The sequence below is a fragment of the Leopardus geoffroyi genome, chromosome D1 (assembly GCF_018350155.1).
Source record: "Leopardus geoffroyi isolate Oge1 chromosome D1, O.geoffroyi_Oge1_pat1.0, whole genome shotgun sequence".
Lineage (NCBI taxonomy): Eukaryota > Metazoa > Chordata > Mammalia > Carnivora > Felidae > Leopardus > Leopardus geoffroyi.
Genome location: NC_059329.1, coordinates 70,914,955 through 70,941,811, shown reverse-complemented (window position 1 = coordinate 70,941,811; position 26,857 = coordinate 70,914,955). Strand labels below are relative to the sequence as shown.

General features: G+C 39.0%; 1 long non-coding RNA gene across 4 annotated transcripts in view; it reads right to left on the bottom strand.

Annotated features, from left to right (window-relative positions):
- The window catches only part of LOC123601411, a 90,954-nt gene that overhangs the window by 58,384 nt on the left and 5,713 nt on the right, over positions 1–26,857 (bottom strand). The window contains exons 3-4 of one of the 4 annotated variants that reach the window (XR_006714098.1): positions 25,822–25,913; positions 10,317–10,554 (exon numbers count right to left, since the gene is read on the bottom strand). The exons of 1 other annotated variant lie outside the window; for it this stretch is intronic. This is a non-coding gene — a long non-coding RNA (uncharacterized LOC123601411). Of the gene's footprint in view, positions 1–10,316; positions 10,555–22,369; positions 25,667–25,821; positions 25,914–26,857 lie in introns of those variants that run through there. 2 more of the 4 variants (XR_006714099.1, XR_006714097.1) reach the window with 2 other exon arrangements.

Below are 26,857 nucleotides of genomic sequence, written 5' to 3'. Positions count from 1 at the left end.
TCTTGATTTTGGCTCAGATCATGATCTCACAGTTCATGGGTTCGAGCCTCACTTTGGGCTCTGTGCTGACAGTGTGGAGCCTGCTTGGAATTCTCTCTCTCTCCCTCTCTCTCTGCCCTTCCCCCACTTGCTCTCTCTCTCCCTCAAAATAAATAAGCTTAAAAAAATGAAAGAATAAAAATGGATCTGATATGAGAAGACTACGCTAAACAAAACAGTGAGATACTGGTGAAGGGATAGATACATTCATTAATGGAATAGTATAGGGAAACAAATCCACACAAATATAACCAAGTGATTTTTTTTTTTAATTTTTAAAAAAAAAAAATTTTTTTTTAACATTTATTTATTTTTGAGACAGAGACAGAGCATGAACGGGGAAGGGTCAGAGAGAGGGAGACACAGAATCTGAAACAGGCTCCAGGCTCCGAGCTGTCAGCACAGAGCCCGACGCGGGGCTTGAACCCACGGACCATGAGATCATGACCTGAGCCGAAGTCGGACGCTTAACCGACTGAGCCACCCAGGCGCCCCAATAACCAAGTGATTTTTGACAAAAGTACAAAACATTCAATGGAGCAAAGATAGTCTTTTCAACAAATGGTGTTAGAGGAATTGGATGTCCATAGCCAAAGAAATGAACCTTAACGTAGACTTCACACCTTATACAAAAACTAACTCAAAATGGAGCATATATTAAAATTTAACATGTCAGGGTGCCTGGGTGGCTCAGTTAGTTAAGCCTCTAGCTTCAGTTTGTGAGTTGGAGCCCCACATCAGATTCTGTGCTGACAGCTCAGAGCCTAGAGCCAGCTTTGGATTCTGTGTCTCCCTCTCTCTCTCTGCCCCCTCCACTCTGTCTCTGTCTCTCAAAAATAAATAAATGTTAAAAAAAATTAATGTAATATGTCAAACTAGAAAACTCTTAGATAAAAACAGAGGAGAAAATCTGTGGAACCTAAGGCTAGGTGAAGATTTCTTAGATATAATACTGAAAGCATAACCCATAAGAGAAAATTTGATAAATTGGACTTCATCAAACTTAAAAATGTTTGCTCTGCTCTATTAAGAGCAAACATGTTGGGACACTTAGGTGGCTCAGTTGGTTGACCGTCCAACTTCAGCTCAGGTCATGATCTCACAGTTTGTGAGCTCAAGCCCTGCATCAGGCTCTCTGCTGTCAGTGCAAAGCCTGCTTCAGGTCCTCTGTCACCACTTCTCTCTGCCCCTCCCACACTTGTTTTCTCTCTCTCTCTCTCTCTCTCTCTCTCTCTCTCTCTCAAATAAAATAAAACATTAAAAAAATTTTAAGAGCGAACCTGTCAAAAAGACGCCGTTAAGAGGATGAAAAGACAAGACACAGACTGGGAGAAAGTATTTGCAACCCAAAAAGTATTGCAGAAAATATCTCAACCAAACATCTGTAAGGGGCCATAAAGAACTCTCAAAAATCAGCAGTAAGAAAACAAACAAATCAATTAGAAAATGGGCAAAAGAAATGGAAAGACATTTCTAGAAAGATGACATACAGTGGCAAGTAAAAATATATTCAACATCATTAGGTATTAGGGAAATGCAAATTAAAACCACAATGAGATTTCACTATACAGCTATGAGAATGGCTAAAATAAAATATAGTGTCAAAACCAAATGTTGGCGGAGAAATTGGCTCTATCACATATTGCTGGTTGTAATGCAAAACAGTATAATTACTCTGCAAAATAGTTTGGCAATTTCTTTACAAAACTGAACATATACTTGTCACATGACCCAACAATCAATACTCCTGGGCATTTATACACACACACACACACACACACACACACACACACACATATGAAATAGGAATCTGAGTAAAGTCTACTGATTGTACCAAGGTCAATTTCCTGGATTTGACATTACACTATTCTTGTATAAGATGTTACCACTGGGGGAAACTGGTTAAAGGGTATGCCAGACCTCCCTGTACTGTATTCGCAATTTCCTGTGAATCTATAATTATTTCAAGCTAAAGATGAAAAAAAAATAGATGCTATGGAAAATGTTAGGCAAATCTTATTACTTTGGAGATTATTTTAGCAAGCTCTTTATAGATTGTATAAAATGATAATTTAAATATTTGAAGGGTTGCAGGGTGCCTGGGTGGCTCAGTTGGTTGGGCGTCTGACTTCAGCTCAAGTCATGATTTCGAGGTTCGTGAGTTTGAGCCCCACGTTGGGCTCTGTGCTGACAGCTCAGAGCCTGGAGCCTGCTTTGGATTCTGTGTCTCCCTCTCTCTCTGCCCCTCCCCTGCTTACCCTCTGTCTCTCTCTCAAAAGTAAATATTTAAAAAATATTTGAAGAGTTAGGAGAAATCATAAAAATTCATCTAAGAATAGTGCTCCTTTCAAAATATGGTAAAGGCAAAGAGATGTGTGTGTGTGTGTGTGTGTGTGTGTGTGTGTGTGTGTGTGCAGGCTGGGCACTTATGTAGGTGCTCACTTCAGGAAATGAAGTGAAGGCAACTAGCAGATTTCTGAGAGTCCTTACAAAATGGCACCTATTACTATAGCCCAATGTCTGGCCCTCAGCTTTTCAGCTGAAAAACTTGATTTTCTTGCAAACTGAGCATGGATTTCTTCTTAACTGAGCTCACAAGATTGATGGGCTATGGATGACAATCTCAGCCACACTCAGATATTCCAGAAAAGCCAAGTTTCTCTTTTTTTTTAAAAAAAGTTTATTTATTTATTTTAAGAGAGAGAACAGGGGAGGGGCAGAGAGAGAGAGGGAGAATTAATCTCAAGGAGGCTCCGATCTCTGAAGGAGATCATGACCTGGGCCAAAATTAAGAGTTGGACGCTCAACTAACTGAGCCTCCCAGATGCCCTGTTCTTCTTTTTTTTTTTTTTTTCTTAAAGCTTACTTATTTTTGAGAGAGAGAGAGAGAGAGAGAGAGCACGCATCAGTCAGGGAGGGGCAGAGAGAGGAGGGGACAGAGGATCCAAAAGCGGGCTCTGTGCTGACAGCAGAGAGCCCGATGCAGGGCTTGAACTCACATACTGTGAGATCATGACCTGAACCAAAGTTGGACGCTTAACCAACTGAGCCACCCAGGTACCCCTCAAATTTCTCTGTTCTTTAAATCAATTTACTTTGAACTCCAAATCCCCATCCTATAAGTTGGAGGAAATTCAACCTAAGTAATTCTTTGCAAAGGCATCGTTGGTGTGGTTACTGCACAGACACCCACTATTGTCTGAAGGGTTCTCCCAAAAATGGTGACTGCAGCTTTTGTGATGCTTGGGACTCAGTAGTATTCAGTGACTAGAATCCAACCTCCCTGAGTATTCCATACAGCCTTTTCCCCCTGAGGTCTTATACCTTCTCAGGCTCTGAAATCTCTCCCTGCCCTACCTTGGGGAAACTCCTGGAGCAGCCTCTTACTTGTCTTCTATTCTTTCTCTCTCTGTTCTCCAGGACACCCAGCATCATCTGTTCAATCAGCTTAGCTCTTCCAGAAGGTGGGAAAAACCACTAACTTGAAGCTGCTTTTATTTTTGGTCCTGCCAAAATACCCACGGAAAGGAATTACAAAGCCTCACTACCTTCTAAAATGTGGGGGGGAAAGGTAAGGAGAACAAAATAAAATTAATATTTTAACAATTCATTCTGCCCAAACTACATTGAACCAGAAAAACCACTTAATTAATTGGCAATGAGCAATAAATATCACAGCAACAGGTCACATCCACTAGCCCATTCTGCTCTCTTTAAAGGAGACAATCAAGATGCTAGTTACACTGTTGCTTAATGAGCCTAGAATCAGAACCAGGGATATTAGGACAATTCAACATTTAAAGGGGTCAGGCTGAATGAATCAATGAATGAATGAGTGAATGAATGAATGAATGAACAAATAAGTAGGTCAGGCAGTCATAGCCTGATGTATCAATTCCACATTAGGCATACGTACATCGTGCTAAGAAAGCCGAAAACACGGTAAGTTCATTGGCTATAGTTCCCTGGATCCACGTTCACTTTGAGAATGTCCTTGCCAGTGGAGTTGCAATATTCAGAGGCATTTGGCTAGGACACTGTCTCCCAGGAGACCACTTGGATGAACACCACCACCATTTGTCCTAGAGACTGTTCTTTTTCTATGCTTCCACAACTCACCACCTCTTTCATCAAATAACAGGCCATTCCTGTAGGCCTAGGATTCATGTCTCTTTGGGATGATTTTGCATGGATCTGTTCCAATCAGTTGCACAGAGACTTTAAACTGAACTCTCAAAGAGGCATATAATTTCTTGGGTTACTCTTCCTGAACCTGCCACATACTGATAATGGTATGTATAAAACTAATTATATTAGAAGATCTTCAATGTGCGATTCTGAACACCAGAAGCATCCAAAAGAATTATCTTAAACATTTTTCAATAATTATACTTAAAAAATTGTATCATTGTAACCATTAAAGAATAATTGTTAAGTGCAGTACGCATGACTATGGGTAAAATCTGCTGGATACAAATGATCCAATAATAATGTTACTGACATCATATTTTTTATGTTTGTTTATTTTTGAGAGAGAGAGAGAGAGAGAAAGGGAGAATGAATGGGGGAAGGGAAGTGAGAGAGGGAGACAGGGGATCTGAAGTGAGCTTAGAACTGATAGCAGAGAGCCCAATGTGGGGCTCAAACTCATAAACCATGAGATGTTGACTTGAACCAAAGAACGACACATGAATGACTGAGCCACCCAGGCATCCTTGAAGTCAGATTTTTAAGTGTTGAGTGCATACTGTTAAGTGTTGAGTGGTCTCACTGTAAATGTTCCTAGGCATGTCTGGCTTAGTGGGTAACAATATCTTTTCAGATTATTGTATGTATGCTGTGTTGAGATATCTAACCTCAGATATGTCAATAATGTAGCATAGGACAGGCAAATCCATGACATTTCCTCCTGCTCTTTGCAGAGAAATAATGGATGTTCTAAAGAAAAAACTGAACTCTGAATGTGAAAGTGCTTAAAGCAATCTTTATGGTAATTCCTCACCTATATATCTATGCGTATATTAAGAATTATTACCCTATTTTCTACTTTACAGAAGAATAGGAAAATATAATTAATAGTAGTAGTAACAGTAATAATAATAATAGATTTCAAGATCACTTTTCCCATGAAAAGTTTAAGTTACATTACCCATGGCAGCAAGAATAAAATTCAGACTAAGCTTGTTCCCTTGAACTCTGTTTAGTTACTTTGTATTCTCTAGTATCCTCTGCTTGCTTTTTGTTTCTCTTTTCAATCTTTTTTTCTTCTCTAGTTTTCTTAAAATGGCACAAGCAGGGTGCTCCTCATTAGTAATGAGATCTTCCCAATCTTAATCAATTCATTATGTTCAATAAAGCAAGGAAAAAACACCGGCCAACTGGCTTCATGAATGATTCTGCAACAGCTTTATCTATCAAGATAAATGGATATGCCATTAGCATGTTAGGGCTTCTGAGTAATTCGGGTATAAATTTGGGCTTCCAAAGGCAGTATATGAGAAAATGAAGTTTTTAACCAGTTTCACTTCAACTGGTTTGGGGATAAAACAGCATAATGTTTCTATCAAGTTGTGCTGTTTTATTTTGATTTGATTCCTTGACTATTTATGAAACACATGAATGTTTATGAAATACATGAACATATTTACTCTGAGCTTTGCTTTCCTCCAACTCATGCATAATGACCCTTTTTTATTTATGTAAACTTGAAATAATAATAATAACCTAGTGTGTTCAGCTCTGTCCTTTGAGATGGAGAGCTGCAGTCATAGCCCCAGAGGGAAGTCATGGTCTCCATTGCTCTCAGCATGATTACAAGTAATGACTGTGCTCAGAATCTTGTTCAGATAACCATTTCACCCAAAACACATTTTTGTTAAATACAGAACGCCAGGCATTGGGGTAAGATGAGGCTTAGAAGAGTTTACATGTTTTGCTTTGCTAAGGCAAGAAACATCCAGTTCCATGTACTATTATTGCCTACCACCGCCACCCTATTGCATTTGGAATATCAGGACAGAACCTGTTCCTGTCATCTTGGCTCTGGCCACAGCTCTGGTCTTGTGCACACTGTTGACGCTCACTTGGCCAGGAGGAGCCAAGGGTGCAGGCTGCCTGCTGTTGCCATGTTGCATGAGGTGGCAAGAACATCTCTTTAGGTCTAATTTTCACTGTAGGAAATTATAAAAACAGATTACTGCACATGGGGCTCGCTCTAAGACTAGAGTGAGATTTAGAAGCCTTACAGCCCACTTATTAAAATGCTTATGGTTCCCATTTCATTGCGAATGAAACAATAAATATTGAGCAAAGGAAGTTAATCCACATCCGGAGGATTGTACTAAGTGAAACAACAAAAGTTGTGCAGATCTGAGGCAATGAGTTTCATATAAAAATTCACAGCAGCAACTCATAGGCACATTTCACCAAATGCCTTAAGAGAGACAAATGCTCAAAAGCCTTAAGAGAGACATTGTAATGTATCTTTTCCATTGTTCACTCTATCAGGAGTCTAACTGAAAAACAAACAGCAACCAGGAATACCAGGAACACCAGGAACACCAGGAATACCAGGGTTGCTTTTTTTTTTTAATCAGTATTTTTCTTTTAGCAACATAGCAGCTCTAGGAACCTATCAATGTTATCCACCTAGCAGTATCAAGGCATTTTTTCCTATAATGAAATTTAATTTAACATTTTATAGCAAGTATCTTCTAAAGAAATATTTTTAATTGATCTTTTAGTCATTCTGAGTGAGAAGGAAAGCAGGTCAAAATAAAGTTATGCAGTTTTAGTATTTTTAAACTTTGTTTCCTATTTGGGGATTTTTAGTTTGTGTGGTTTATAATATATCCATGCGATATGTGAACCCGGTGGTGTTCTGGTAAAGTCAGCCCTTCAAATAAGTAAAGTCTTGGTGTACAGCCTTTGCCAATTTCCATGCTGTAAAATACTCCCATCAACACCAAATTCAAGCTACCGATATGATGCCACTGAAAGCACTGATGTCCACATTTGCCTCCAGTAAGTCAGTACAAACAAGCTCCAGCTTACCGCTGTATCTACACATGGGTGTGTGTGTGTGTGTGTGTGTGTGTGTGCGTGTGTGTGCATGTCAGTATACATACATATATAAACACACGTGTTCACACACACATACTCCTGTGTGTATGGGTAAGTATACATCACACACATCCATGCACGCACGTGCACGCGCGCGCGTGCACGCACACACACACACACACACACACACACACACACACACAAGGCTATGGAGTAGAGAGGAAGACTGAAGCCAGTTCCTACTTCGAAATCCCACCTCTACCAATCACTACTTATGTGACTTTGGGCAAATCACTTAACTTTTCTGTGCCTCTGTTTCCTTTTTTGCATAATGAACATAATAATGGTATGACTTAGAAGGCGTGTTATGAAGATTAAATAAATTAGCATATGTAAAGTACTAACAACAGTAACACGTGCTATATAAGCATCAGCTATTATTATTGCTGTGGCTATTAATATTATTATCTATATGTAACTCTGTGCATATATATATATATATATATATATATATATATATATATATACACACACACACACATAAATATTGATTTGGTGGGATCTTGCACAACTGAAGCCGATGCTGCCAGTACTTCCATCTCCTTCCCCACTCCCCAGCTTCTGTTCCATCTCTCCCCTCCTCCAATTTGCAGGTTCAGGTTAGCCTTGTAGGGATTAAACTCTGTCCCAATTAGAATCCACCAATCTTGAATGCAAATTGGTGCAGCCACTCTGGAAAACAGTGTGGAGGTTCCTCAAAAAATTAAAAATAGACCTACCCTATGACCCAGCAGTAGCACTGCTAGGAATTTACCCAAGGGATACAGGAGTACTGATGCATAGGGGCAATTGTACCCCAATGTTCATAGCAGCACTCTCAACAATAGCCAAATGATGGAAAGAGCCTAAATGTCCATCAACTGATGAACGGATAAAAAAATTGTGATTTATATACACAATGGAGTACTATGTGGCAATGAGAAAGAATGAAATATGGCCTTTTGTAGCAACGTGGATGGAACTGGAGAGTGTGATGCTAAGTGAAATAAGCCATACAGAGAAAGACAGATACCATATGGTTTCACTCTTATGTGGATCCTGAGAAACTTAACAGAAACCCATGGGGGAGGGGAAGAAAAAAAAAAAGAGGTTAGAGTGGAAGAGAGCCAAAGCATACGAGACTCTTAAAAACTGAGAACAAACTGAGGGGTGATGGGGGGTGGGAGGGAAGGAAGGGTGGGTGATGGGTATTGAGGAGGGCACCTTTTGGGATGAGCACTGGGTGTTGTATGGAAACCAATTTGACAATAAACTTCATATAATGAAAAAAAAAAAGAAGTTGTTGGAAACAGAATAAAAAAAAATAAAAAATAAAGAATCCACCAATCTTCAGACTTGAGGAAGAAGCTGTTAGGGAGCCTCAAGTGTGTTATCTTGCCTGGGAATCCCTCTCTATCAGACCCCGGAGAGCTCCAGGTACTGGAGCATTGCCCTGGGTATTCAGCTACCCACCTTCATCCCCCAGAGCCTTGAGCTCATCTGGTTGCCTCTCTTCTGGTTTTTGACTGGTGTCTTTTCTTAATCCTTGTTCTGAGTGTGTATCTGGATCTCTGGACCTCCACTGCCAGGGTCTGACCTCATGATCTTGCTTTGGTTTGGAATCCCAACTAATGATCTTGTTCTGGACCTTTCCCATTTCCTGTCCATTTTTATTGCAACTCCAATCCTTTTGACTTGTGATATCTATAACCTTGATGGCTATTCAACCTGGATTTTCCAGATAATGTGAATTTTATATATTCTGTCATTATAACTCTAGTGGTTTGGTGCACAAAGTATATTGCCCAGAGAATTTTTCATGAAAGAAAAAACTACAAAACCCCATTGTCAAAACACATCCTTTCTCTAACCCAGAAAAATCATGGTGTGCCTAAACTTTTAAGTTCCAGTGTTGAAGTGATTGCCAGTCTTAATGGCCAATCTCTCTCTTTTTTAAAATTTATTTTGAGGGGTAGGGAGGGGCAGACAGAGAGAGGGGGAGAGAAAGAGAATCTTAAGCAGGATCTGCACTGTCAGCACAGAACCTGACATGGGGCTCAAATCCAGAAACTGTGAGATCGTAGGAGCCAGAGCCCGCAAACCGTGAGGTCCTGACCTGAACTGAAATCAGGAGTCAGACGTTTAACCGACTGAGCCACCCAGGCACCCATCAATGCTCCAGGTTGTACTACTCTATCAGGCAGTATCATATTACCTGGTGGAAGTGGTTTGGAAAGAAGGCACAGTTCACATGAGGACACAAAAACTTCCTTGCCCCACATTTCAAATAATGGAAGAAATGTCACACCTCCTATTCTCATTTTTAAAAAATATTTGCTATTTTTGTGTATACATATTGTAATCATCTGATATTTATTGTCTGAATATAACAGAGGCAAACTTGACTGTCTTCCTCCATTCCACCTCTTAGTGACCACAAGTATATTAGTAGCTGTCTCTAATGATGGCATGCCCTGGTAAACTTCCCTGTAAATCAAAAAGTGGCTGAATTTCTGCAAAATCTAGAATCAGTGGTGGGAACTTGGTTACCCCACCATTTCCCACCGATTCAGATTCTGCGAGCAGCTTTTCTGCCTTGCCAGGCATTCAGAGGCAAATTCTTGAAAATATTCCCTCTCAGAAAACTGCAAAATTCACATTTCCACTCTAGAGCTCTAAATTACAATTATTTCTTGAAATCAACGGTCTTCTGTTGAAAGGAAAAAGCATTATAGCATCATTTAGTTGGGGAGAGGGGAGGGCTGGGACAGAGTAGGAAGGGGAGGGTTATAACCAGAATCCTTTTTTCTGTAGAAATTCCCATGCAAGCAAACCTCAGGTCCCTCTCTTTTTAGAACTGACTCACTCTTTTTAGAACTTAGAAAATTCAGTCTTTTCTACCTATTCCCCTTTATTAAAGGAGAAAAAAGAGTAGGGTTAGATAGAGAACTGGACTAAGTCATGAGGCATAGATTTTTAAAAAAAATTTTTTTAATGTTTATTTTTGACAGAGAGAGAGGGAGAGAGACAGCACGTGCAAATGGGGGAGGGGCAGAGAGAGAGGGAGACACAGAATCTGAAGCAGGCTCCAGACTCTGAGCTGTCAGCACAGAGCCCGACACAGGGCTTGAACTCACACGAGCAGTGAGATCATCACTTGAGCCAAAGTTGGACGTTTAACTGACTGAGCCACCCAGATGCCCCAAGATTTTCAACCAGCTTTTCGCTACCTTTCTTGATAAGCTCCCAGGGGGTCTACAGACAGAATTCAGGGTGTCAGTGAAGTTGGAAGGGAAACAAATTACATCATTGCCCACTGAAAGTTAGCATTTCATTAAGGATCTCCCCAACCTCTGCCCTGTTACTTCCTCCCATTTGTTGGCTTAAATGTGCCATGTAGTCCTTTGATCATCACTGAAGACAAGAAACCATAGAGTATTATTAGCAGTACTTAAGACGTTTCACCAATAGAAACCAGACATTTTCTTATTGCTTTTACGTTTGTTGCTGATATCTCAAAATATCATGTCCATTCATCACTACTTCAAAATTATGGTAGCTATTAGATTTGCTGCTATATCTTATAATTTAATGCGTTAATAAAGAAGCACATAGTGGCGCCTGGGTAGCTCAGTTGGTTGGGCGCCTGACTCTTGATTTCGGCCCAGGTCATGATCTCAGGGTCATGGGATCAAGCCCTCGTTGGGCTCTGCACTAAGTGTGGAGCCTGCTTAACTCTCTCCCTTCTGCTCCTCTCCCTGACTTGTGTACACACTCTCCCTCACCCTAAAATTAAAAAAAATTTTTTTAAAGCACTTATTTACAGTATCATATTTGCTTTTCAATATTCTGATAACTATTTCGATAGAATTGGTTTCCTTTGGATTCTTATGTATTCTATTTTTTAAACATCTTTATTAAGATATAATTCATATGCCATAAAGTTCACCCATTCAAAGTGAACAATTCAACGACTTTACTATAGTCACAGAATTATGCAACCATCATTATAATCTAAGTTTAGAACATTTTCATCATCATGAAAAGAAACCCATACTCATTAGCAATCACTCTCCATTGTCCTCTCATCCATCCCTCAGCCCAAGACAACCACTAATCTACTTTCCATCTTTATAAATTTGCCTATTCCATACCTTTCATATAAATATGCAATGTGTGGTCTTTTGTGACTGGCTTCTTTCACTCAGTGTAATGTTTTAAAGGTTCATCCAAGTTGTACCTCGTATCAGGACTTCATTTCTTCTACTGTTAAGTAATATCCCATTGCAATGGATGTGCCATTTTGTTTATTCACATCGATGTAGATTTAGGTTATGCCAACTATTTAGCTTTTATGAATAATGCTGCTTTGAGCATCCCTGTACAAACGTGTGTGTGGATGGATATTTTCATTTATAATGGATTTATACCTATAAGTGGAATTGCTGGATCCTATGATAATTCCATGTTTTACTTTCTGAAGAATTGCCAGACTGTTTTCCAAAGTGGTTGTACTATTTTATGCCACCAGCAATGTTTTCCAGTTCTGACTTCTTAATATCGTCTCCATCTCTTGTTATTCTGTATCTTTTTGATTATAGCATCCTAGTGGGTATGAAGTGGTATATCACTGTGGTTTTGATCTGCATTTCCCTAATGGCTAATGATGCTGGGTATTTTTTCATGTGGTTATGGCCCATTTGTATATCTTCTTTGAAGCAATATCTATTCAAATCCTTTGCCCATTCTTTAATTGGGTCATTTGCCCTTAATTATAAGCAGTAAGAGTTCTTTATATATTCTGGATAGAAGTCCCCTATCATATATATAATTTGCAAATATTTTCTCACATTCTACGGGTTGACTTACTTGATGGTATTATTTGAAGCACAGATGTTTTTAATTTTGAAGTAGTATCATTTACCTTTTTTCTTTGTTGCTTGTGCTTCTGATGTCATATCTAAGAAACCATTGCCTAGGCAATGATCGCACAACTCTGTGAATACACCAAAAACTATTGAATCGTACATTTAATTAATTAATTAATTTAAATTAAATTTTAGAGATTTAAATTTTAGAGAAGGACAGAAAGAGCACTAGTGCTAAAAAGGGGCAGAGGGGCAGAGAGAGAATCTCAAGCAAGCTCCACACTCAGCACAGAGCCCAATGTGGAGCTTGATCCCATGACTCTAGGATCACAACTTGAGCTGAAATCAAGAGTTGGTCGATCAACCAACTGAGCCAGCCAGGTGCCCCTGAACTATACATTTTAAATGAGTGAATTATATAACATGTGATTTAATCTAATAGAAATACTTTAAAAAATAGCAAAAGAAAAGAACAGGTAGGCTTAGAAAAATCAAGACTTTGGTGTCACTGCTTGGTCATGTCTGTACATAAACCAATAAATCCTCCTTATTGTTTAAAAATACATAAGTGGGCTGGGCACCCGGATGGTTCAGTTGGTTAAGCATCCGACCTCAGCTCAGGTCATGATCTCACAGTTCACAGGTTTAAGCCCTCATCAGGCTCTGTGCTGACAGCTGAGAGCCTGGAGCCTGCTTCAGATTCTGTGTCTCCCTCTCTCTCTGCTCCTCCCCTGCTTCTGCTCTGTCTCTCCCTGTCTCTCAAAAATAAATGTTTAAAATTTTTTTCTTAGATAATAAATAAATAAATAAGTGGGGCTTTCGGCTGGTTCAGTGAGAAGAGCATGTGACTCTTGATCTCTAGGGTTGTGAGTTCGAGCCCCATGGTGGGTATAGAGATTCCTAAAAAAAAAAAAAAAATTAAAACTCAATAAATCAATAAATCATGTCCTAAAATTAGACCGTGATAATGGTTGCACAATTCTGTAAATATACTTAAAATGTATATACTTTAAATGGATGAATTTTATGGTACATAGATTATATTTCAATAAAGCTATTTTTTAATGTATGTTTGTTTGTTTATTTTTAGTTTATTTCTTTTGAGAGACAGCAAGTGAACGTGAGTGGGGAAGGACAGAGAGAGAGAGGGAGAGAAAGAATCTGAAGCAGGCTCTGTGTTGGCGGCACAGAGCCCATTGTGTGGTTCAATCTCACAAACTGTGAAATTATGACCTGAGCTGAAACCAAGAGTCTGATGCTCAACCCACTGAGTCACCCAAGCAACCCAATTTTTATTTATTTTTGAGAGAGAGAGAGAGAGAGTGCAGGGGAGGGGCATAGCAGGGGAGGGACTGAGTGGGGGGGAGGGGATGGGGGTGGAGACAGAGGATCCCAAGCAGCCCCATGCAATGAGGGGCTTGAACTCATGAACCATGAGATCATGACCTGAGCCAAAGTCAGACGCTTAACTGACTGAGCCACTCAGGTGCCCCACAATAAAGCTATTTTAAAAAAGACAGAAGGGGCGCCTGGGTGGCGCAGTCGGTTGAGCGTCCGACTTCAGCCAGGTCACGATCTCGCGGTCCGTGAGTTCGAGCCCCGCGTCGGGCTCTGGGCTGATGGCTCAGAGCCTGGAGCCTGTTTCCGATTCTGTGTCTCCCTCTCTCTCTGCCCCTCCCCCGTTCATGCTCTGTCTCTCTCTGTCCCAAAAATAAATAAACGTTGAAAAAAAAAATTAAAAAAAAAAAAAAAAAAAGACAGAAGAGGGGTGCCTAGGTGGCTCAGTAGGTTAAGCATTTGACTTCGGCTCAGGTTATGATTTCATGGTTCGTGGGTTCAGGCCCCTGTGTTGGCTCTGTGCTGACAGCTCAGAGCCTCAAGCCTGCTTTAGATTCTCTGTTTTCCTCTCTCTCTGCACCCCCCTACCCCCACTCATGCTCTCTTTCAAAAATAAACAAACATTAAAGAAAACAGACAGAAGAAACCATTCCTTAATCTACAGTCATACTCATATTTACTAATGTTTTCATCTAAGAATTATATCATTTTAAGTTCTACATTTGGTTTTTGATCTACTTTGAATTAATATCTGTTTATGGTATAAGGAAAGAGTTTGACTTCACGTACTTTATTTCATGCTTTCAAGAACATTATTTTGAGAGAGAGTCCATAGGCTTCACCAGATTGACAAGGTGATTCATGGTACAGAAAAAATGAAGAATCTTCACTCTAGAAATTGGACAAGACTCTTACTCCTCTGGGCCTCACTTCCCTTCCCTGGAAAATTCATGGGTAGGATCAGGAAGCCCCTTCTAGTTCTATGGTACCTTTTATTGTGCAGACATTATGGGTGGAAATCAATGATTCTTTTTTTTTTTTTTTAACATTTATTTAATTTTGAGACAGAGAGAGACAAAGCATGAACGGGGGAGGGTCAGAGAGAGAGGGAGACACAGAATCTGAAACAAGCTCTAGGCTCTGAGCGGTCAGCACAGAACCCGACGCGGGGCTCGAACTCATGGACCCCGAGATCATGACCTGAGCCAAAGTCGGACGCTTAACCGACTGAGCCACCCAGGCGCCCCAATGACTCTTTTCTTAAGAAAATACCCATGTCTGTGACACCAGTTGCTTCTAAGTATATATATACTTATTATATATATAATATATATATAATAAGTATATATATGATATATAATAAGTATGTATATATGATAAGTACTTACATTATATATAAGTACTATATATTTATATATATAAATATATGTATATATAAATATATATAATAAGTATATATATATGTATATATATATAATTTATTGTTAAGTTAGCTAACATACAGTGTATACAGTGTGCTCTTGATTTTGAGGGTAGATTCCTGTGATTCATTGCTTCCAAACAACACCTAGTGCTCATCCCAACAAGTGCCATCCTCAATGCCCCTAAGTATTTTTCTCTATGTTTATTTATTTTTGAGAGAGAGAGAGACAGAGTATGAGTGGGGGAGGGGCAGAGAGAGAGGGAGACACAGAATCTGAAGCAGGCTCCAGGCTCTGAGCTGTCATCACAGAGCCCAAGGTGGGGTTCGAACTCAGGAGCAGTGAGATCATGACTGAGCCAAAGTCAGATGTTTAACCTGACACTTAACTGACTGAGCCACCCAGACGCCCCTCTAGGTATTTTTTTAAAGGAAGCCATTGTCTGGCAATCACAGAAGGGCTCAGCCAGAACTTTATTGAGTGTTTTAAGGAGTAGAGGTGACACAATAGGGGAAGGAAATGTTTTCTGTTGAAAAGCAGTCAATTGCCTTCAACAAGTCGCCAACAAACTGGGGAAAGATTTTTTTTTCCTCTGGTTTCAGCTGAATGCCAGCTTTTGGAAGGTAAATAGAGCAGGCCAGATGAAAGGGTAATAGACACCCCCAAATGAGGGAGGGCATTGTTTGTACAAAGTTAGCAGGAGGAGAGAGGCCAAGCATGCAACTGAGCCACTGGCACTAAAGTCATCAAAGGGGAAGAAAAATCAGGAAAATACAATCAAATCTTTACTTTTACAATGATAAAGGTAATTTTACAATTGTTACTCCATATTATTTACTTTTTTTAAAATTTTAAACATGGTATAGATGGTGTTATGTATTGGTTGGGTCTCTTTCAAAATTATTCAAATGATTATAAAAAAATCATTTGCACTTTTAACGGCGTTAGCATTAAATTCTATAAGCTATTTGATCACTGTCTATATGCATCGTAATCTTCCCTGGAATCTATTCCTCTACAATGGAACTACTGATAATAATAACCACAAAAAAGAAGCAAGCCATTTGCAAAATGTTCCATTAAATATGGAGTTTAGAAAAAGACTATGGGATATTTGCAGAAGGGCTAGCATGTTCTTCTGAGGTTTGTAAGCTATCTACCCTGATGCATAGGTCATGGTAAATTCTCCAAGTATTTGTGAATTTTGCATGTCATATGTTGACACCCTTTTATTTTTTATTTTTATTTTTTAATGTTTTTATTTATTTTTGAAGGAGAGAGAGAGACAGCACATGAGTAGGGGAGGAGCAGAGAGAGAGGGAGACACAGAATCAGAGGCAGGCTCCAGGCTCTGAGCTGTCGGCACAGAGCCCGACAAGGGGCTCAAACCACAAACTGTGAGATCATGACTTGAGCCGAAGCTGGACACTCAACTGACTGAGCCACCCAGGCGGCCCTGTTGACATCCTTTTATATTACAGAACCTCTTATCAAGGATGGGGAGAAAATCCTTAGAGGCTCAAAAATCCAGGACTTGCAGTTTTCCTCTCCCCAGCCCTTTCTCCTCTGGCTTTCTCCTCTTTCCAAGAAGTACTGAGAGTGTGGTGAAGAGGAAGAACGTGGGCAGAGCAGCAGCAGGGTCAGGGCTCAAGAGCACTGCCAGCTAGTCAAAGGTCAGCACGGAAGGGACTGTGTGTGAGAGGACAAGGAAGCTGAACTTCTCGTCCAGCTGAACTGGATGGCGGCCAATCTCTATCTCCTTCCTGGGCCTGGCTGGAACTCTCCACAGCTCTGTGTGGCCCTGCATCAGAACAAAAATATGCTACAGAAATAGGGTCTAGTTTCATCTTTTCAGGTGAACAGACTGAGCCAGATTTCAGCTGGGGGTCAAGGGACAGAGGACAGAGAGGACCAAACTGGTATTTGCTCTGTCAGAAACTTACAGGCTTGTTTGGAAAGACAGAAACTAAATAAAGACTTCTTATTAGCACAGGACTAGCATTGTGAAATCTGGTCAAAGGCTTTCAGGCAAGGATGCCTTTATATATATATATACTTATATATATATACTTATATATATATGCTTATATATATGTATATACTTATATATATAAGTATACTTATATATACTTATATATATACTTTATATATATACATATATATAAAGTATATATATGTATATATATACATATATACATATATATACATATATATACTCTCATGGTGATGGGGAAAGTGAAGAAAAATGCAATATTCTAATTAGGAAATAAAGCTATCGTTTTTCACAAATTCATAACATTTCTCATGCCAGCAATTTTCTTTTTATTCTAAAATGCAGGGATAGTGTTCCCAAGTTTTTGTCCCTCTCCTCAAAATGAAAGGGAAGTAAAATTCTCTTCACAGAAATAAAAAGCACTTTTTAAAAAAAGGAGCATTAAACCCACAGTAGATGAATTATTATAAAATAATCTTCCCCTCTAATTGGGCTTTTCTTCAGATTTTCTAAGAAAAATTGACATTGAACTCTATTTGTTAGTTCCTTTTTTGCTTTCACAAATTTTTTTCTAACATTGACGTCCTAGAGGGAGTAGTATTTTATCGTTCTGTGAAAATCCGATTGCAATGCATCAGGTATCAATCGTTAGTAAGGTAGTATATGTAAAGCTGAAAAACAGACATTTACAACCAGAAATGATGGCCCTTTTTGCTCTGTATGGATTTAGGTGATCTCAGCCTGTATTCTGGAAATGTGCATCAAATAATAAGTGATACCCTATCTCTCCTGAGGACATAATCTCTCCTAAATGCCCATCTGGTTCACTGCTTTTTTCATGGAAAGGAGAATCCTGAGGAGTGGGTCCAACAGGGAGGAATGTTATGCAATGTGGCCTGAGACAACATAGTGGGATGGAGAGTCCCAATTGTCATCAACTTAGTTGCAAGGAGACAAGGTCATGGCACAGAAGACAACATCTGTGGGCCAGGCAAATGCAGAGAAGTAAGTGGTGAAGCTGAGATCAGGTGAGGGAAGATCTGAACAGAGTGAGCTGGGTGCAGAGGGTCAAGGGAAGTGTTTTAGTTCTGCAGCCACAAATGGGAAGCCACACCCAGTGCCCCTTTTACGTCTGTCTGCTGTGGAGAGAGATTCTATTGCTTGGCATAGACCCGCAGTACTCCGGGCTAAACACTGAAAAATCTATTTTTATTCGCTCTTTTAAATACTTTCTTTTCATCTCAGTGCTGTATAGTTTTTTATCCTGTCATGTTTCCTTCCATGGGTTCCTGTTTTTAAACTCCACTCTCTACTTGCCTGGGTGGCTCAGTCAGTTAAGCATCCAACTCTTGATTTTGGCTCAGGTCATGATCATGCAGTTTGTGGGTTTAAGCCTCACCTCAGGCTCCTCACTGACAGTGCAGTGAGATTCCCTTTCTCCCTCTCTCTCCTTCTCATGCTCATGCCCTCTCACTCAAAATAAATAAACTTAAAAAAAAAAAAAAGAAGATTTAAACTCCACTTGCTAAGGCTCTAGGTTCCTTTGCATTTTTTGCTTTGGTTTTGTTTTCTTTAAGAGCTTTGTAAAAGCTAGCACTTTTGCCTTTTTTTCCCCCTTTGTTCATGTAGTCTGACCTGGAAACCAGGACTTTATGTTGGCCTAGATTTCTCAGGTCTCTAATCAACTCTGCGGAAAGTAAAACAGCTTGGCAACAGGCATAATAATAATAATTAAAAATAATAGGGAGCACAGAACTAAGAAATGAAATTCAAAAATAAGGAAAAAGATACAGAGTCATAGGCTTTCATGCAAAAATATCTATTCTGACCAACTTAGAAACACCCTTATAAATCAGTTAATAGCATCTGTCTATGTGGAGAAAAGCAAAACCATGGGGATTTCTGCCTTGGAGTGTGAAGTCAGCTTTGTGTATTCCCTTCTGGTGAAATGCTCATATACACACAAACTTCTGAAAACCCACGATGAAAACAATGGCTGCTACCAGTTAAGATTTCCAAGGGTACTTCTGAAACACAGAGTAGGTTTTTCTGGCACGACTTCTTCAGAGACGTTCTCACTTAAATCCATGCATGGTCATTTTATATCTCCCATTTATGCATTTCTTGTTTGCTGAACCTAAGTCTTGTCAGAGAGTTATTTAAAAAAAAATACTTTTTAAAGTTACCCACACCCTAAACAGCAGAACTGCTGTGTGTATACACATGCTCTGGAAAGGCACAAGTCAGGTATTGGGTGTAGGCACAAGACAAACCGCATGGTCTGCCTTGGCAGCCCTGTCCTCACCTGCAAGCTGCCCACACACACTCCCTTCCAAACGGTGCTCTTCTGATGCCAATTGGCTAGCTGAGCTACCCGGGGAAGGAAGCCTATGGGAGGGGCCGGGTGGAAGGTGATGTGGATAAATATTTTATAAACTAAACTTTAAGCTTAAAACTTGATTTACTCTTTCAACCCAATTCACACTGGAAGTCCAGTCTCTTAAAAACCTTGGACATTGAAGAGTTAAAGGGGTATGGAAGCCGGTGTAGCCTGGGGCTGTCATCCAAGGCCAGCAGAAAAGGCAGCAGGAAGGGTCTGGTTCTGGCTAGGCTACAGACAGGCCATCTGGATGCAGGGAAAGCCTAGAATGCCAGAAACAGCTTTTCTTTTTGGTGTTAGGCTTCATTAAGTTCAGCCTGGGGAGTGTCTTTTTGCTTTAAGACCCAAACTGAGAGTCTTCTTTGAATAGGGATTTGATATTTTGAATTTTATGAAGCAAACACCCACTATATATATCCTTTTGGTAAGGAAGGTCACAAAAAGCAATGTATACGATTAAGCATATTTTTTTAAAGGATGTAGACCAGAGTCACTAGATGTAAACATACACAGAAACTATGTATAGTCTTTAAAAATTTTGTTAGGAATAGGTAAACCTGAATAGGTTGTCTGAAAAAAAAAAAGTTGTTGGTTTGCTGTTTGTTTGTTTGTTTGTTTTTTTAATATTGTACCAGTCTGTGACTCTGATAAAGAATCTTTTTATTGTTTTTCCTGTAGTTGACCTGAAAAAGCAGCTTTGCCACACTGGAATTGCTTTTAGGTCTTTAAAATTATTTTCTTTCTGCATTTTTGTTTTATAGTTAATTATATTACATTTGGCATAAAGTTGGCATGGGCCAGTTATAATTCCTTCCACAGGAAATTTTCTTTAGTAAAACTGAAAAAAGAAAAGAAATGCCGCAGGGAAATTATAGCCACTTCCTACTCTATATCACTGATGAACATACACTCCTTTTTGGAAACCACCCTCTTTCAAAGATATGATCTATTCTTCCCTAGCTATAGCAATCTGCATTGGATTTGTATGTGTTATTCTTAACAATTAAAGGAAAAGGTGAATGTAAATTCACTTGGACAAAACAAAACAGGAAAGAGAATATTATCCTTAAGAGAATTCTTACCTTATGGAAGAGAAAATGCACGTATCTTTTTGGGTGGGGAAGTGGGGGGGGGGCAGATTTTTTTCTCTCCAAAGCATTAATTGCCACCTAGCAGCAGAGAAGGGAATTGCACACTAACTTTGGACTTCAATTTTAGAAAACGTCGGTTTTAAAGGGCACGTTACCTTTTTTTTTTTAAGATTTATTTAAAAAAAAATTTTTTTTTATGTTTATTCATTTTTGAAAGACAGAGACAAATCACAAGCACGGGTGGGGCAGAGAGAGAGGGGGACAAAGAATCCGAAGCAGGCTCCAGGCTCCGAGCTGTCAGCACAGAGCCCAATGTGGGGCCTGAACTCAGGAACCGTGAGATCATGACCTGAGCCACCCAGGCACCCCATAAGATTTATTTTTTTAAAGTAATCTCTACACCCAACATGGAGCTTGAACCCACAACCCTGAGATCAAGAGTCGCGCACTCCATGGACTGAGTCAGCCAGGCGCCCCTAATGTCCACATTATTTTTTATCATGACCAATATTTAAAGAATTATTAGCTTACTGATAGGTTAGGGTTTGAATTTTTTCTCTCTTGTCATGAGGGAAGAAAAAGAAATACAACAAATGAAAAATTTTGGCTTATTTATAAGAATGCTCTTTCCAGCATAAAATGTCTCAGTTTTTTTGTTTCTCAATTTACCCTTGCCACCTCAGCAACAGGCCAAAGGAAAAGAAATGCTAAAGTCACCCTGACACTAAAAAAATGCTGGCTTTGGCTTATTAAAGGAAGAAATGTGTGTTTTTAATATAGAAAGTGGTTTCCCAAATAATGTTGGGTTGGGTTTCTGTAAAAAATGAGATCAGAATAGATTTTATTTTGCTAAGACAATAAGAGGTCATTTATTTTGAAATTTAGAAGACATCTTCCTATACTGGACGAAATGATTTCCAGACCAAATGATTATTCAAATCTGCTGAAGAAGGACATCCTTATTTCAGTTTACCAATCACATGTTCACTTTTATAGCACTCACCCATACTGAATGCCAAAACTTTAAAGGAGAGTCTCTATTATTATGTTTCATAGATCTTGGCAGCTAAATAAAAATCACTTCTTGGGGCTCCTGGGTGGCTCAGTCAGTTGGGCGTCCGACTCTTGATTTTAACTCAGATCATGGGATCAAGCCACATGACAGGCTCCGTACTGAGCATGGAGCCTGCTTAAGATTCACTTTCTCTCTCCCTCTGCCCCTCTCCCCAGCTGGAGTTCTCTCTCACTAAAAACAAAACAAAACAAAACAAAACAAAACAAAACAAAACAAAAAATCTTCTTTCTCCAAAGACATCCAGATGGCCAACAGACACATGAAAAGATGCTCAACATCACTCACTATCAGGGAAATATAAATCAAAACTACAATAAGATATCACCTCACACCTGTCAGGATGGCTAAAATAAAAAACACAAGAAACAACAAGTGCTGGTGAGGATGTGAAGAAAAAGGAAGCCTTGTGCATTATTGGTAGGAATGCAAACTGGTGCAGCCACTGTGGAAAACAGTATGGAGGTTCCTCAAAAAACTAACCAAACATGGGGTGCCTGGGTGGCTCAGTTGGTTAAGCCTCTGATTCAGCTCAGTTCATGATCTCAGGGTTGGTGGGTTCAAGCCCCGTGTCAGGCTCTGTGCTGACAGCTCAGAGCCTGGAGCCTGCTTCTGATTCTGTCTCCCTCTCTCTCTGCCCCCGACCTTCTCTCAAAAATAAGCGTTAAAGAAAAAAAACTTAAAAAAAAAAACAACTAAACATAGAACTACCCTATAATACACTACTATTTACCCCAAAATTACAAAAACACTAATTCAAAGGGTTACACACATTCCAATGTCTATTGTAGTATTATATACCATAGCCAAATTATGGAAATGCCAAGTGTCCATCGACTGATGAATGGATAAAGAAGATGCGGTATACATATGCAATGGAATATTATTCAGCCATCAAAAAGAACGAACTCTTGCCATTTGCAACGTTGACAGAGCTAGAGAATATAATGCTAAGTGAAATAAGTGAGTTAAAGAAATACAAATACCATATGATCTCACTCATATGTGGAATTAATAAAACAAAACAAATGACCAAAGGTGGGGAAAAAGATATACCAAGAAAGACTTTTTTTTTTTTTTTTTTTTTACCTAAGCTTCATGCCAAAATGGTGCTTGAATTCATGACCCTGAGATCAACAGTTACATGCTCTACTAACTGAGCCAGCCAGGTGCCCCCCCAAGAAACAAACTCTTTTTTTTTTATATAGGCTTCACGTGCAGTGCAGAGCCCAATATGTGACTTGAACTCATGACCCTGAGATCAAGACCTGAGCTGAGATCAAGAGTCAGACACTTAACTGAGTCAGACACCCAGGCGCCCTGAAACAGACTCTTAACTATAGAAAGCAAACTGATGGTCACTAGAGGGGAGGTGGGTGGGCAAGATGGGTAAAATAGGTGATGGGGATTAGAAGTGTACTTCTAATGATGAAAAATAAATAAAATAATTAAAAACTTTCAAAAGGGATTCAAACAAAATTAAATATTTAGGGGGACTTCAAAAGCTAACAAGTTGGAAAAAAGGCTCCTGGCTAAAAATGTAACTTATTTAAGATATTACATATGGAGGAGTCAGTGGCTCACTGGACACTTCCAGTTTGCCACTTTTTACCTAGCTAAATAATAAGTATTGCTACTGTACTGAGTCTATTAGTATATTATCACCAAGGCAACCAGCAACATTTTGGAAAACAAATTCTGGTTTAAAAATAATAATAACAGCTAATATTTTACTGAGTATTCACCATGTGCCAGGCAGTGTGTTAAGCACTTTAAATGAAAAATTCACTTAGTCATCACAATAATCATAAAAGATACTAGCCAAAGTATGTCATTTTACAGGTTTAAGCAAGAACAACAACAACAAAACAAAGGTTCAGAGAGGCGAAATTAGGCATTACAGATCTTAGAATTTGTAAGTAGCTAAGCTCATACAAACCCAGTTCTGTCTTAATATTGGAGTGCCCCACTATTCAATTCTTGGAACTCTTTTCTATTTACTCTTTAGTCTGTGGTTCTAAATAACTTCCTTATGATGATGACTCCCAATTTTATTTTATTTTATTTTTTTAAAGATTTTATTTTTAAGTAATCTCTATACCCCTCAAACTCACAACCCCAAGATCAAGAGTTGTATGCTCTACCAACTGAGCCAGCCAGGTGCCCTGATGACTCCCAATTTTAGATCTCCAGCCTCCATCTTGCCACTGAACTCCAACTCATATGCCAACAAACTATGCCTTAACTCCACTAGGATGCCTAACAGACATCCCAAAGTTGAAATATTATAAAATCATATCATCATCTTTCTCCCCAAAATCCGCTCCTTCCACCTCTCCTTGATTGCAGTTCACTGCGACTCCATTCTTCCATTTGTTCAGGACGATAATGGCAGCCATTTTGAAACCTCTCTTTCTCTTACATGCCACATTCAACCCATTAGCAAAATGTACTGTTGGGTCCACCTTCTAAATACATGCAGAATCCAACTAATTCCTACCATCTCAGCATTACAATCCTGGTCCAAGCCATTGTCATCTCTCACTTGGATTACTCTAAGAGTCTGGATCTTGTTAGTCTGCTTGACCCCTATAATCTGATCTCAGCACATGGGTCAGGATAATCTTTTTAAAATGTCAGTCATGACATTCATCTGTTCAGAATCCTCTTGTAGCTTCCCATCTCTCTCAAAGTCTTTACTATGGCCTGAAAGCCTTATGTTATCTGTAACCCCTGTCCCATATCCTCTCTGATTTCATCTCATTATATTCTTCCTCTCGAATTTTGATCTGTTTGTTTATGAGGTATTCTCAGTATCTTAGTGATAATGCTTAGCATATAGTAAGATCAACAAATACATATTGAATGAATGAAAAATATCTGACTCCAGAAATTTTCCTTTTCATCATTCCCTTCTATGGGCATATTGGTGGCTCCGGGAGTTGAAAGTGGTTGGCTGGACTCTTTAGAGCAGTTCTTATATCAAAGCTTCACTTGTGAACCAAAAGAAGAGACATTTAGTCTCTTGGGGCATTAATGGTTTTCAGTTCCTTCAAGAATGATGTGGGGACTTTGCTCAGGGTGCAACTTGACTGTTAACCAGTAGTTGCAAATTTGATCAAAAGATCAATAAGGGTATTTAGTAGAAAGAATAGATGAAAAAAGCAGTACTATGCTCCAATTTAAAGGTCATTTTTTGTTGGTTCAGGATGTTTTAGAATTAATTAAAATAAAGTGTAATAAGAGCCAAGTTGAAATTTTCCCATGGACATGTAACATTCATTGTTACTCAACTATCTAGATGATATTCTGTAATAATTGCTTCATTTCTGGAAAAAATATTTCTAAACAACTCAAGTATGCCAATGGCTTTTGTACAGGCCTCACTTTTGGTAATACCGAGGGAGGGAAATTATGTTATGGAGTTTAGATAAAACTTTAAACTGTTAGTCTTCCAAATTATGTCCATTAGTTCCAATTGTTCTATTCCAAGCTTTAGTTATTACCAGAAGAGAACCTTAGCTTCTGAATAACCAGAAAAAATAAAAATTTAAAAAGGTAGTAAATATAGATAAGACTGCATTTAGAGTGAGCTATTTAAAGGCTATGAAATGTCAATTAAATAAATTATGATACATTTGTATGATGAAGGATCTTACTGTTATGCAGACATTTAAAATCATGTGACATGATTTTAGGGGTGCCTACGTTGCTCAGTCGGTTGTGCATCCAATTCTTGATTTCAGCTCAGGTCCTGATCCCAGGATCATGGGATCGAGCCCTACACTGGGCTCTGCGCTGGGCATAGAGCCTGCTTGAGAATCTCTCTCCCTCTGCTGCTCTCCCCTGCTTGTATTCTCTCTCTCTCTCTCTTGAAAATAATAAAGGAAAACTTAAAAATTACAAAAGCACATGGCATGAAATGTTTATGGTATAATGTTTAAATAAAAAAGCAGGGTAAAAAAAGCATTTATAATTTGATATAAATTTTTGTGGCAGGTTATTTTGTTGAGATACTAATTCTATGTATCCCCCTGCCCCTTGCCCCCATTCAAGCAAGTATCCAGACCCTCATATTTTTGTAAGGCAAAAAGCAAAACATAGGCTCTTGTTGTCTTTTGAAATAAGGAGGAGAAACAAAGGACAGAAATGCCTTTGAAGGTGAGGTGGAAGACAGATTCCTTAAGACTTAGAAGTCTGAAGCTCAAATGTTGAGTAAGCAGCTAAGTCTTCTGTCTTGCTCTGTGACAGAACCCAGGATGGTGGCAAAACCTCAAAGGGGAAGGCTGCACCTGGGTGCTTGGGCTGCCAGATTCACTCATTTGATTCCAAGGGTGGTAAAGGAGTATCAGAGTCATGAGACCTGAAGGGAAGATGGCATAAAAGGGAATCTTAGCAGTAAATCAATGTGGACAGACAACTAAATAATTTCCAGGTATTTCCATGATAATTAAGGCCCTAGAAACTTTGTACAATCCTAGATGAAGAGGAAATGCTCAGTAACCGAGATGGACTTACCCACCAGCATGGCAGGATGGGAGCTCAGGTTTAGATTCAAGTTGATCTGAAGAAATGCAATTATTTACTTCTGTGGAATAAGAGAGCCATACCTACAATATGCATATGCAAATACAATGTATTACAAACTATAAATATTAGAAAATACATTCTCAGGATAATTTTCCTCCTTTAGATATATATTATCGTAGGGAAAAAAATCACTAAAATTTTAATAGGGATTTTTCTCTACATAGGGGATTTTTTTCCACACTGTTTGCATTTGAAACAGTTTAAATAAATGTGTATTCCTTTTATTTTTGAAAAAAAATATAAAACCAACTATAAGCTTTTATCCTATATATTTGAACAGGTAAAAAACAGAGAAGGGTATATATCATAATCTTAGGTTCTATTTCAGCTGTTTCAGATCTACTAGTATTAATATTCTTAGAGGTATAATACAAACTCAACTTCAGGAAAAGAAAACGGGTTTTTCTCACATTAAAAAAAATTATCATATACCTCCTGCACCCTGTAAAATTTTTAGATATTATTGAATCAGTCAGGGTCCCAGCAGGAAATAGCACACTCCTAAGGCTCAACTGAAGACAGTGTAATCAGAATGTGGGCAATGAAACAGCAAGAGATGATATAGTACCACTGCTGACTTGTGACCAACATGGAGGGAAGGTGGGAGGTTAATAAATACCCTGATCTCTTTCTCCCACTGCCTTCTGATCTGCTAGTGCCCTCCATCAACTGAGCTCAACCAGAAGCCACTGGAGAAGGGACAGTGAGATCTATAGCGGCAATGGAGACTAACACAGTAACATCAAGGGGCAAGCAATCCTACAATTTTGTTATAAATATTTCCAAATTTATGGATTAATAGTTATAAAATTCCAGTTATAAAATAAATTAAGTCACACAGATGAAAAGTACATCATAGGGTATATAGTCAGTAATATTGTAATTAACTTTGTACAGTGACAGGTGGTGACTACATTTACCATGGTGAGCATTATGTAATATATAAAATTGTCAAATCACTATG